Source organism: Hevea brasiliensis, chromosome 12, assembly GCF_030052815.1.
Source record: "Hevea brasiliensis isolate MT/VB/25A 57/8 chromosome 12, ASM3005281v1, whole genome shotgun sequence".
Lineage (NCBI taxonomy): Eukaryota > Viridiplantae > Streptophyta > Magnoliopsida > Malpighiales > Euphorbiaceae > Hevea > Hevea brasiliensis.
The window spans coordinates 89,636,970-89,650,005 of record NC_079504.1 but is presented as its reverse complement, the minus strand read 5'-3'; positions in this window follow the sequence as shown (position 1 = coordinate 89,650,005).

Here is a 13,036-nt window from a genome sequence, read left to right as displayed (position 1 = left end):
AGATCTGACCCATCTCATGTACTATCAGTTGAAGAGATTGAAGTAAATCCAGACCTCTCATATGAGGAAGAACCCATAAAAATTCTGGCTTATGAGGTGAAGCAGCTGAGGAATAAACAGATACACTTGGTTAAAGTGCTGTGGAACCATCATTCAGGCCAGGAAGTGAAGGAACGGAAGCGTGAAAAACACAAGATTATACCATTGAATTCAAAAATTTTCACCTAGGGTCACATGCACCATGCAAGATTTATTTTTATCTATTTGATTTCAATGATAAACAACATATTAAAACTCTTTTAATATGTTTTTGGATCTGTATTTGCCATTTAAGATTTTAAAACTAATCAGATTAATTTTAGAACCCTAGATTAAATCAAGAACGATTACACTAACCTCTTGATGTGCTGCAGTGTGTCTGCGCCTTTGAGATTCGTCTTCAGGACACCAGATGTTGTCCCTCTAGCTTGTCCACACCAAGAACACCTATGGCAGCCCTTGAATGGCTTCTAAAGCTTTTTCTATTAATTAGAAAATCAAGTTCTGCCTTTTAAGAGATTAAAGATGTAAACAGGACACTAGAAACAATTTCTAGTGTTCTTAATTCAAGAGATTGATGGCTAATCTCTTTGAATTGATGAGAGATGAAGAGAAATAGCTGGAGAGGCTCAAAGTGGCGTGACATATGAGAGGAGAGGCTGCTGGTTGTGTTTTCTTTTCATAACCCCACTTAAATAGCTAGGTTAACACATTAAACCCTAGCCACATGTCACCTTTTGATTAGCTCTAGGTTTAAGTGACCCAATCACATTGTGCCAAGTGTCAAACCTATATTTAATCTTGATTTTAATCATCTTACATGATTAAAATTATTTAGCAAGCTTATGTGTTATGCCATGTGTCACCATCTCATGGTGCCACGTGTCCTGCAAAAATGACCAAAATGCCCTGTGTCTTAATTTTGAGTTCTTAACCCAAAATAATTATTTTCTTCTTCTAATTAATTTATATCAAATATAAATTAATTAATTAATCTCTATTAATTAATTTCTCATCAATTAAATTCATATTTAAACACTTTAAATATAAATTTAATTTATACTACACATCCAATAATCTAGATTTGGTTTCAAGTCATGCTAGGGACTTTGAAATTTTATTGCAAACCAAATCTATTTAATTAATCAATTAAACTCTTTAATTAATTAATTAAATCATATTTAAATAGGTGATAACTTGTGTATGTGTGTGACTTACTAGGCTCATCACTAATTGGCAATGAGACATGATATCAACTCTTAATATCATCGAACTCTTTCTTACCATAAATGATTTCTCTAAATCATTTTATGAACCTCATAGACCATGGTTAACACCTAGCATAGCATGCCATGGCCACCCAATTAGTAATAAGATTTACCTTAAATGAACCTATAATCATATGTTACCATGCACTAGAATCTCTCTGTTACAAAATCCAAACTCAAGATGGAGTCATTGTTTATTTCAAAATCCATTTGCTATGAATATTATTTTCTCTTTTAATTACAGTTCTTGAATAAAAATTTTTTCTCATCAGATACTCTTTTCTGAATAAAACAATCTGTCATGGCCATGAACTTGAAACATCAATAACAATTAAATTAACATAGTATTTTAACTATATTTACTTAGAGGAACAGATTCCATCTTGATCAACACCTACCTCCATATATTACTAGAAGGAGCCAACAGATGCACATATACCCATACACATACAAGTATGAAAGCAGATCAAACTCAAACTACCTATATACAAGATAATCTGTGCTATCTCAGGTCTAAAGATTATATGCATCGATATGATTTATGACAAAACATTGACAAGAGTAAACTCCATGTGTTTGTCATAAGTGTCACCGTTCGCCTACTTATCATTTATAAGTGCCTATCAAGTTTGTTATATGGCATGAGACTCACCATTCCATCTTATTTATATCTCATATAAATAACTTGGGAACAAACATGAATACAATCTTTCTGGATAAGTCATGTCCTTATTATGAAGTATCCTCGATTGTGAACCTATTTATGATACTTTGTGCTAGAAATATTGTCACTCATATTCTTAACAACTTAAGAATAATATTTCTAACAAAATATCAATGGACCTTTTCTATTACACATAAATATATTATGTAAACGGAAAAGTGGAAATGCCTTTTATTATTAAAAATATGTACAAGATACATACTAAATGATATGCTCTAGGGCATACTACTAACAATCTCCCACTAGCACTAGAGCCATTCATTACAATATCTTAGACCTATCTTCTCAAGATGTCGGTCTAATCGAGTCTGTGACAAATGCTTAGTGAATGGATCGTGGGTTTTGGTGATGTTATTTTTCTGCATGGCTATATCGCCTTGCCCAACTATATCTCCGATAATGTGGTAGTGCCTTTCTATGTGTTTGGATTTTGGTGAGACCTTAGTTCCTTAGCTCAGATGATCGCTCCATTGTTGTCACGGTGTAGTCGAATGACTCAATGGAAGGAACTCTCGTAAGTTACATCACGAACTTCTTCATCCAAGCGACTTCTTTTGCGGCATCGATGCAAAGAATATACTCACCTCGATGAGTGGAATCTGCGATGCGTGCTCTGTTTGGAACTCTTCCAACCGATCGCACCTCCATTACAAATGAACACATATCCAGAGGTAGACTTTCTATCATCGATATCGATTGGAAATCGAATCGGTATAACCATCCAATTGCAAGTCTCTACCTCCATAAATCAAGAATAAATCCTTAGTTCTTCTCAAGTACTTAAGGATATTCTTGTGACTATCCATGTTCCAAACTGGATTAGATTGATACCGCTAGTCAAACTAACGACATATGCGATATCAGGCCTAGTACACAACATTGCATACATTAAACTTCCAATAGCCGAAGCATATGGAATCCTGGCCATCTTATCTCTTTCTTGGTGTCTTTGGAGACATCTCTTTAGAAAGGTGGATACCATGTCTCACTGTAACAATCCTCTCTTGGAATCAAGCATGTTAAACCTCTTTAACACCTTTTTCCAAGTATAGACTTTGGGATAAACCAATTATTCTTTCGCTCTATCTCTATAGATGCGAATCCCAAGAATATAGGTTGCCTCCCTAAGTTTTTCATGGAGAATGTATTTGACAACCATACCTTTATAGTCGTCAACATACCGTATCATTACCCATCAGTGATATGTCATCCACATATAAGACAAGGAAAGTGATAGCACTGTCACTAACCTTCTTATATACACATGGCTCATCCTCATTTTTGATAAAACCAAAAGATTTAATGGCTTCATCAAACGGATGTTCCAACTCCTCAAGCTTGTTTCAACCCATAAATGGATCGCTTTAGCTTGCATACCTTGGAACCATCTTGGGATTCAAATCCCTAGGTTGTTCCATGAAAATGTTTTCTTCAATGTATCCATTGAGAAAAGCTGTTTGACATCCATCCGCCAAATCTCATAATCATAGTATGCACTATTGCTAGTAAAATCCTAATTGATTTAAGCATGGCAACAAAGCAGAAAGTCTCCTCATAGTCTATTCCTTGCCTTTGGCGAAACCCTTCGCTACTAGCCTTGCCTTAGAGGTCTCTACCTTTCCATCGTAACCAATTTTCTTCTTGAAAACCCATTTGTTCCCTATAGGTACAATACCTTGGTGGGTCAACAAGATCCCAAACTTGATTCTTATACATGGAATCAATCTCGGATTTCATAGCATCAATCCATTTTGAAGAGTCTATATCGATATAGCTTCTTCATAGGTAAGTGGATCATCTCCATGATCTACTTCTTCATGAGTAGACAACTCTTGTTCTTCTTCATGAAGAAAACCATATCTCACCGGTGGGTGAGATACCAGTTGTTCTACGAGGAACAGTGTAGATGTTTCATCAATGGGTATAGGTTGACTAGATGGATCTATATCCATCCGATGCATTGGTTGGTCGAATTCTCCAATTCTAACTCTATTTGCCTTCCTTAGCCTCCTTCTTGAACAAACTGTTGTTCAAGAAATGTGGCATCTCTACTTATCACAACCTTTTGTGAAGTAGGCAAATAAAAATAATATCCAAAACTATCTTTTGGATATCCAACAAATTGACCTCTTTCTGATCTGGTCTCCAATTTATCAGTGTTCAGCTTTTTGATATAAGCTGGACAACCCCAAATCTTAACATGCTTAAGACTTGGTTTTCTTCCATGCCATATCTCATAAGGTGTGGAAGAAACTGATTTTGATGGAATCCTATTCAGAATATATAAAGCTGATTCTAATGCAAATCCCCAAAAGGAGATTGGCATATCAGTATAGCTCATCATACTACGTACCATATCCAATAAGGTACGATTTCTCCTTTCAGATACACCATTCAGCTGTGGCGTTCCTGGAGGAGTCAGCTGAGAAACAATGCCATGCTCTCTCAAGTATTCATCAAATTCAGTACTCAAATATTCACCTCCACGATCTGATCGAAGAGCTTTAATATTTTTTTCCTGTTTGATTTTCTACTTCAGATTTAAATTCTTTGAACTTTTCAAAGGATTCATGTTTGTATTTCATCAAATACAAATACCCAAACCTTGATTTATCATCAGTAAAGGTAATAAAATAATGAAAGCCTCTAGCCATTTCTTTAAACGGACCACATACATCACTATGTATTAGTTCCAAAATATTTTCAGCTCTTAGCCCTTGTCCAACAAAGGGTGATCTAGTCATTTTGCCCTGAAGGCAAGATTCACAAGTTGGAGTAGGCTCAGAGCCCAATGAGGATAGAATCCCCATTTTCTCCAATTTTGCAATCCTATCTTCTGCAACATGACCTAACCTTAAGTGCCAAGTATATTTTGAACTTGAGTTGGTTTTCACCATGGCATTGCTTTCATTTAGATTGCTACACTGCCGGTGGAAACACTTTCATCGGCAATGGAAACACTTTCCTGTTGGCAGTGGAAACACTTTCCTTTGCCTCCATCAGCTTTAGTCTTACTTTTCTGTTTAGCTATTTTCTTGGAAGGACTAGGAATATGAGGTTTCTTTTTCTTATTGCCCTTCTTCTTGTTGGACTTTCCAACAGAAGAAAATGCAACCAAAGCTACCTCTTTTCCTTTATTGAATGGCATATTCTTTTGGGCAATAACCAGCATGTTGAGTAATTCAGCTAAGGTGCATTCCTGTTTAGTCATATGGAAATTTGTCACAAAATTCCCAAAAGACTCAGGAAGGGACTGAAGGATCAAATCCGTTTGTAGTTGGAAATCCATGTTGAAGTCAAGATGTTCCAACTGCTCAATCAGCCGAATCATCTTGTGGACATGATCCCCAACATTCTCCCTCGACATCCTCATACGGAATAAGCTGTTTAGATATCTCATACCTAGCATTCTCTTTGTGCTCACCATACAACTCTTGTAGGTGAAGGAGGATCTCACTAGCACTCTGCATGTTCTCATGTTGCTTCTGTAACTCATTACTCATGGAAGCAAGCATGTAACACTTAGCTCTCATATCATGCTCCTTCCACTTGTCCAAAGTTTCATGTTCCTCTTGTGTGGCCTCTGGAGGTAAGGGACCAGGAACATTTGAATCTAGAACATATCCTATATGTTCAAGGTTCAAGACAAGTTTCAAATTTCTTAGCCAATCAGACAGATTAGGTCCTGTCAACCTATTGCGATCAAGTATGCTTGCAAGAATATTGGATGGTGGTAGTTGTTCTGTGCTCATTATTATCAGAAAATTAATTGCAGAAATAACCAGATTAATTAGTAAATGTATCATGTAATTAACCAAATATGATTATGGTCTTTTAATCAAATTGGTCCTCCCACTAACTTAGCGAATCCTACACTTCCAAAGTAGAAGCGGAAATCCTAGTTGGATGGATTTCTAGTGGGTGATTGAATTCTTATAATTCTATTGATCATCCTCAGGTACATCCATTATTGGAATTACAATAAACTATAAGTGAGCAACTCCTTGCCCATCACATCTCATGTGAGGTTCAATCCTTTTACTAGCCCCTAATGCTCAAAATCTCAGGTACATCCAATATTGACTTATCTTGCATTAGTTAAGTTGATCCCATTGAGCCAGTAATTATGCAAATAATTTTAATGTCCTCAGGTACATCCAATATTGGCCACCAAACCATTTACATATTTACAACATCTCATGCTTAACAATTATTCTTAAGAAAATCTCTTAAATAAATTGCATCTTATGCAACTATTTAAAATTTCTTAAAATAATTGCCCCAATGGAGGGCTTATGTTATAATTACTTTAATTATAGCATTTCCAACTTAATCATTTGTTTGGAAGATTTTATGGTCATTCTAATTACTATTAAGGTCTCACTTTGCACATTATCCATTTAGCATGCATATATCATATAATTGCATACATTCCCATACATCTCATGCATTCATGGATAAGCAGTAAATATGGTATGATCATGGACTTTCTAAGGGATTCAATTCCGAGCCACCAAGAATTGAATCAGGGCATTCCTAGGTGCATTTCATTCATTCATTTTACAAGAGTTGCTGAAGGAGTACATAATCAACACTTGATATTGAATTCCTCCCACAGGTCCCACCAATGCTCTTGACCTCCTTGAACTTCTTGCAATCCAATAATGCATAGTAATCCTTGGCATACCAAGGCGAATTTACAAGAACTTAAATAAATGAAATTACAACCCAAAAAATTATTACAAACTTAATAATACATGCCCAAAATAAATTAAAATAAATTAATTAATTTACAATCCCAAAGAAACATAAAAGAAATAAATCCAATCACATTGGTCTTTTATAGTCCATGATCATCCATCATGCATATCACTATTTAACAATTAAATAAAACATACATACTTAAATTAAATTGAATATCTCATATTCAACTTAAAAATACAGATTTGAATATGATTCAAATAAATTTAAAAATTCAGATTTGAATCTCATTCAAACAAATTTAAAAATTCAGATTTGAATCACATTCAAACAACTTCAAAATTCAGATTTGAATCACATTCAAACATTTTTAAAAATCAGATTTGAATCACATTCAAATATTTCTTAAAAAAATCAGATCTGAATTTTATTGAATCAATTTTAAAAAATCAGATTTAAATATGATTCAAACAACTTTAAAAATTCAGATTTGAATCACATTCAAACAACTTTTAAAATTCAGATTTGAATCACATTCAAACAATTTTTAAAATTCTGATTTGAATCATAATTTAATTGTGTGATTAAAACAACTAATTAAACACTTTAATTAGTCAAAGAATAGGCCTTAGATCATACAACAATTGCAGAATTAAAAGCCAAACCTTGAACCACCCATGGAACCATTGTTGCCGCCACCAATGGTGGCTTCACCATGTGTGACGCCACATCTCATGATCCAACCAGCAATGAATCTCTTGATCTCATGATCAAACACACAATTAAATTATATAATCAACAATCTAAATGGCAAATATAGTGGCTCGATACCAATTGAAGGAACGGCGTGAAAAACACAAGATTATACCATTGAATTCAAAAATTTTCACCTAGGGTCACATGCACCATGCAAGATTTATTTTTATCTATTTGATTTCAATGATAAACAACATATTAAAACTCTTTTAATATGTTTTTGGATCTGTATTTGCCATTTAAGATTTTAAAACTAATCAGATTAATTTTAGAACCCTAGATTAAATCAAGAACGATTACACTAACCTCTTGATGTGCTGCAGTGTGTCTGCGCCTTTGAGATTCGTCTTCAGGACACCAGATGTTGTCCCTCTAGCTTGTCCACACCAAGAACACCTATGGCAGCCCTTGAATGGCTTCTAAAGCTTTTTCTATTAATTAGAAAATCAAGTTCTGCCTTTTAAGAGATTAAAGATGTAAACAGGACACTAGAAACAATTTCTAGTGTTCTTAATTCAAGAGATTGATGGCTAATCTCTTTGAATTGATGAGAGATGAAGAGAAATAGCTGGAGAGGCTCAAAGTGGCGTGACATATGAGAGGAGAGGCTGCTGGTTGTGTTTTCTTTTCATAACCCCACTTAAATAGCTAGGTTAACACATTAAACCCTAGCCACATGTCACCTTTTGATTAGCTCTAGGTTTAAGTGACCCAATCACATTGTGCCAAGTGTCAAACCTATATTTAATCTTGATTTTAATCATCTTACATGATTAAAATTATTTAGCAAGCTTATGTGTTATGCCATGTGTCACCATCTCATGGTGCCACGTGTCACACTGCAAAATGACCAAAATGCCCCTGTGTCTTAATTTTGAGTTCTTAACCCAAAATAATTATTTTCTTCTTCTAATTAATTTATATCAAATATAAATTAATTAATTAATCTCTATTAATTAATTTCTCATCAATTAAATTCATATTTAAACACTTTAAATATAAATTTAATTTATACTACACATCCAATAATCTAGATTTGGTTTCAAGTCATGCTAGGGACTTTGCAATTTTATTGCAAACCAAATCTATTTAATTAATCAATTAAACTCTTTAATTAATTAATTAAATCATATTTAAATAGGTGATAACTTGTGTATGTGTGTGACTTACTAGGCTCATCACTAATTGGCAATGAGACATGATATCAACTCTTAATATCATCGAACTCTTTCTTACCATAAATGATTTCTCTAAATCATTTTATGAACCTCATAGACCATGGTTAACACCTAGCATAGCATGCCATGGCCACCCAATTAGTAATAAGATTTACCTTAAATGAACCTATAATCATATGTTACCATGCACTAGAATCTCTCTGTTACAAAATCCCAACTCAAGCCGAGTCATGGTTTATGTCAAAATCCATTTGCTATGAATATTATGTTCTCTTTTAATTCCAGTTCTTGATTAAAAGATTTTCTCATCGAAACTCTTTTACGAATAAATCTATCTGTCTGGCCAGAACTTGAAACATCAAGAACAATTAAATGAACATAGGATTTTAACTCTATTTACTTAGAGGAACAGATTCCATCTTGATCAACACCTACCTCCATATATAACTAGTAGGAGCCAAGATGCCCATATACCCATACAGTACAAGTATGAAAGCGATATCAAACTCAAACTACCTATATACAAGATAACTGTGCTATCTCAGGTCTAAAGATTATATGCACTGATATGATTTATGACAAAACATTGACAAGAGTAAACTCCATGTGTTTGTCATAAGTGTCACTGGTTCGGCCTACTTATCATTTATAAGTGCCTATCAAGTTTGTTATATGGCATGAGACTCACCATTCCATCTTATTTATATCTCATATAAATAACTTGGGAACAAACATGAATACAATCTTTCTGGATAAGTCATGTCCTTATTATGAAGTATCCTCGATTGTGAACCTATTTATGATACTTTGTGCTAGAAATATTGTCACTCATATTCTTAACAACTTAAGAATAATATTTCTAACAAAATATCAATGGACCTTTTCTATTACACATAAATATATTATGTAAACGGAAAAGTGGAAATGCCTTTTATTATTAAAAATATGTACAAGATACATACTAAATGATATGCTCTAGGGCATACTACTAACAGGAAGCTACTTGGGAATGTGAAGAGGATAAGAGTAGACAGCACCCACAGCTGTTCAGAGACTAATGCCAGGTAAAATTTCGAGATGAAATTTATTTAAGGGGGGGACAATTGTAACACCCCTAAGTTCAGTAGTGCGTTCTCATCATTAGGTGACTGTTGTCCGGACAGCTAGGATGCCTAGAACTACACTTCGTTATGATTGAGGAGACATAAAATAATGAAATACAAGAAAACAAAATACAAGAAAAGCAAGAGAAAAATAATAGCAAAGAAATGTAACCAAGTGAAGCGAGCCGAGAACCCTAGCGATGGGTGACCGCACCGGGAAGTCACGGCGTGGACCGTTGACTAGCCCTGGACCGCGGGGAACCCTGGAAAATATTTTTAGGACTTAAATAGACCCCTATTGAAGTATAAATATCATTAGAAATATTAAATGAAAATTAAATAATTAGTACAAAGAAAAGTGAGAAATCGAAAAACGAATAAAACCCGGCGTTACAGAAAAATCGGGAATACAACCCGAGCAGGGACATTGTGGTCATTTGACATCCCGAGTTATCTTTTGACCTAAATGTCCATTAAAAATAAATAATATTACACTTGGAAAATATAATGAAAAATTAATTTAGGGGTACCTAATGTAAATAGTAAAAATAGAGGGTAAATTGACTAATTAACACATTTAAACATATAATATAGTTTATAATTGGTGAGTGGAGCACTAAGGATTATAATAACCATTAAATGGGCAGATTTATCCACTAACTAACTCATTTTCGTCAAGCTTCTAACAATGGCCGATTGTCACTCCCAATTCTCCATGGAAAATTTTCCATGCAAAGCTTAATTCTCTCCCATTTTCAACATAAGACCATAAATTCTCTTCATTAAACTTGGTCCACACCTCTTGGAAGATTATAGGGAACAAAAAGGAAGAGATTTGGTGAAGATTTAACAAGCCCCAACAATAGGTAATTGTTTAAATTATGTTTTTTCTTAAGTAAAGTTTATGGGAAGCTTGAGATAAAATGATTGATGAAGAAATTTTGAGTTTTTGGTGAGTTATGATGGTGTGTACTTTTGGCAGCCATGGAAACACCTTGAAGGCAGTTTATTTGTGCTTGTAAATGGTGAATTAAATGATTGATTAAATGTATATTGTGTAGGAAATTGTTTGGGTGATATATACTTAGTATATGTAAATGTGAAATGAAATTTAAAGCTTGGAAATTAATGGGATGTAAATGCACCATTGTGGCAGTGTGTTAACTCTTGAAGAATGCTGGAATTCATGCTTGGTTTATGGAATAATGATGTTAAAATGTATTGGTTGTTATGGTAGTTTGAGTGCATGTATGATGGTGTGAAGTTGGAAATGTAAATGAGCATGAATTGGTGATTGAATTGTTTTAAATTGAGTTGGACAAATTCTGTACTTGTTGGTGCACATTGTGTAACACCCTCCCGGTAACTACTCCGTACATCCTACTGTTCCGGTGACCGGTGTCGGTCCGGACAGCTAGAATGTCCGAAAAAATATTTAAATTAAAGTCAGGAACCAAAATTAACTCAAATATTAATAAGAAAAATTTAGTAAAAATTTTAGAAATAAAATACAACCAAGTTAAACGAGCCGGTGCCCTAGCGATGGGTAACCAGAGGGAAGTTGCGGTTCTCGCAACGAGGAGCCTTAGACCCGGGGGAAAAATTATAAAATAATTTTTGGGACTCCAGAGAAGGGTTATTGAGGTTCCCATGGCATTAGAATGCCAAGAAAATACCTAGAAAAATTTTTCAATCGGTACAGACAATTTTGACCCGTTAAGCCAAACGGAGGGCATTTTGGTCATTTCGCCTTCCGAGGTGATTTTTGGCCGACTTGTCCAGTTGAGTAAATAATTAATATAACATAAAATATGAATAAACATTACTAGAAATTAAATTGAAAATGAGTAGTGGAGGAAAGAAAAGAAAATGAGGAAAAAAGGTATTTATGACATCATGGTGATGTCATTAAGAAAACAATGACCAATCAAAATTAAGCCATTATTTGACTAACTATTAAAAGAGATAAGAGAAGACCAAATTGATAAAATGCAGCAGCCATCTCCCTTTCAAGAAAACCAGCTGAAACTTCCTCAACTCCTCCCTCCATTGATGTTCACTCCAAACCTTCAATTTCCTCTTCAATTCACCCTAAAACCCTAGAAACCCTTCACTAAAATTTGCCCTAGCACCTTGCTAAAGCTTTTGGCAGCCAAGAAGGAGAAAGAAAGTGAGGTTTAAGGGCTTGGAAAATTCTGCCACTTGAGGTTAGTGCACTTATATCCATTAAACTCTTTATTTTCATGGTTTGGGACTTGAAACTTAGTGAGAATTGTGGTTTAAATGAACATAAACCTATGTGTTTGAGCTTGTGAATTTCGGCAGCCCTAGCTATGGAATAGGAGGAAGTGTTTTTGATGAGCTTAAAGTGAATTAGAAACCATGTTTGAAGTTTATAAACATAAGAATGGTGAATTAATAGCTAACTAAGGTAAAGTGTAGAAATCATGACTTTGAACTAGGGTTTTTGGAGTAAAATGTGAACTTGGCCTATGAAATTGTTAAAGAACCTTTTAACGGTCAATTAGTGACCATTTTAGGTAATTTGACTAACAAATGGACTGAAAAATGAGGTTGCAAAGTGAGGTTGCAGGCTGCCCTAGGACAAGACATAGGGATGAAAATTCACCCATTTGCACTGCCATAACTTGGGCTGTGTTAGTCCAATTGGTGTTTGGCCAATTGGACATTAAATTAGGCTTATAATGGCACATTTTTGCTGAAGAAAACCATGCCCAAAAGACCAAAGCAAGAGGACCAAAACTTGGCCCCAATCCGGATACCCTACAACTGGTTCTGCAGAATTGACCAAATGAACAGTAACTGTTCATTTGGCCATAACTCACTGTAGATATGGTAAATTGACCTGAAATTTTTATAGCAACAAGTTAAGACATAGACAAACAACTTTCATGAAGGAACCTATCCCAAATTATGGCCAGAACCTAACCCAAATGGTAGTGGAAGTTACTGTTCCTGTTACTGTAGATATGGTATTTTCTGCAGAATGGGAATCCGGCCAGCTGTGGTTTTTGGACCATATCTGGAGCTACAAAACTCCAAATGGAGTGATTCAAAAAAGGAAATTCAACTAGACAAAATAAGGAACAACTTTCATGTTTTACATTTCTTCAAATTCCCACAGTAACAGTGTCCAATGGAACAGTGAAATTGACTCACCAAAACTGAAAATTCTGCTTGTGTGGGTTTACACTTTGAAATGGTATTAACACTTAATGCCAACAAGTTTTAAACACCAAATGTGGT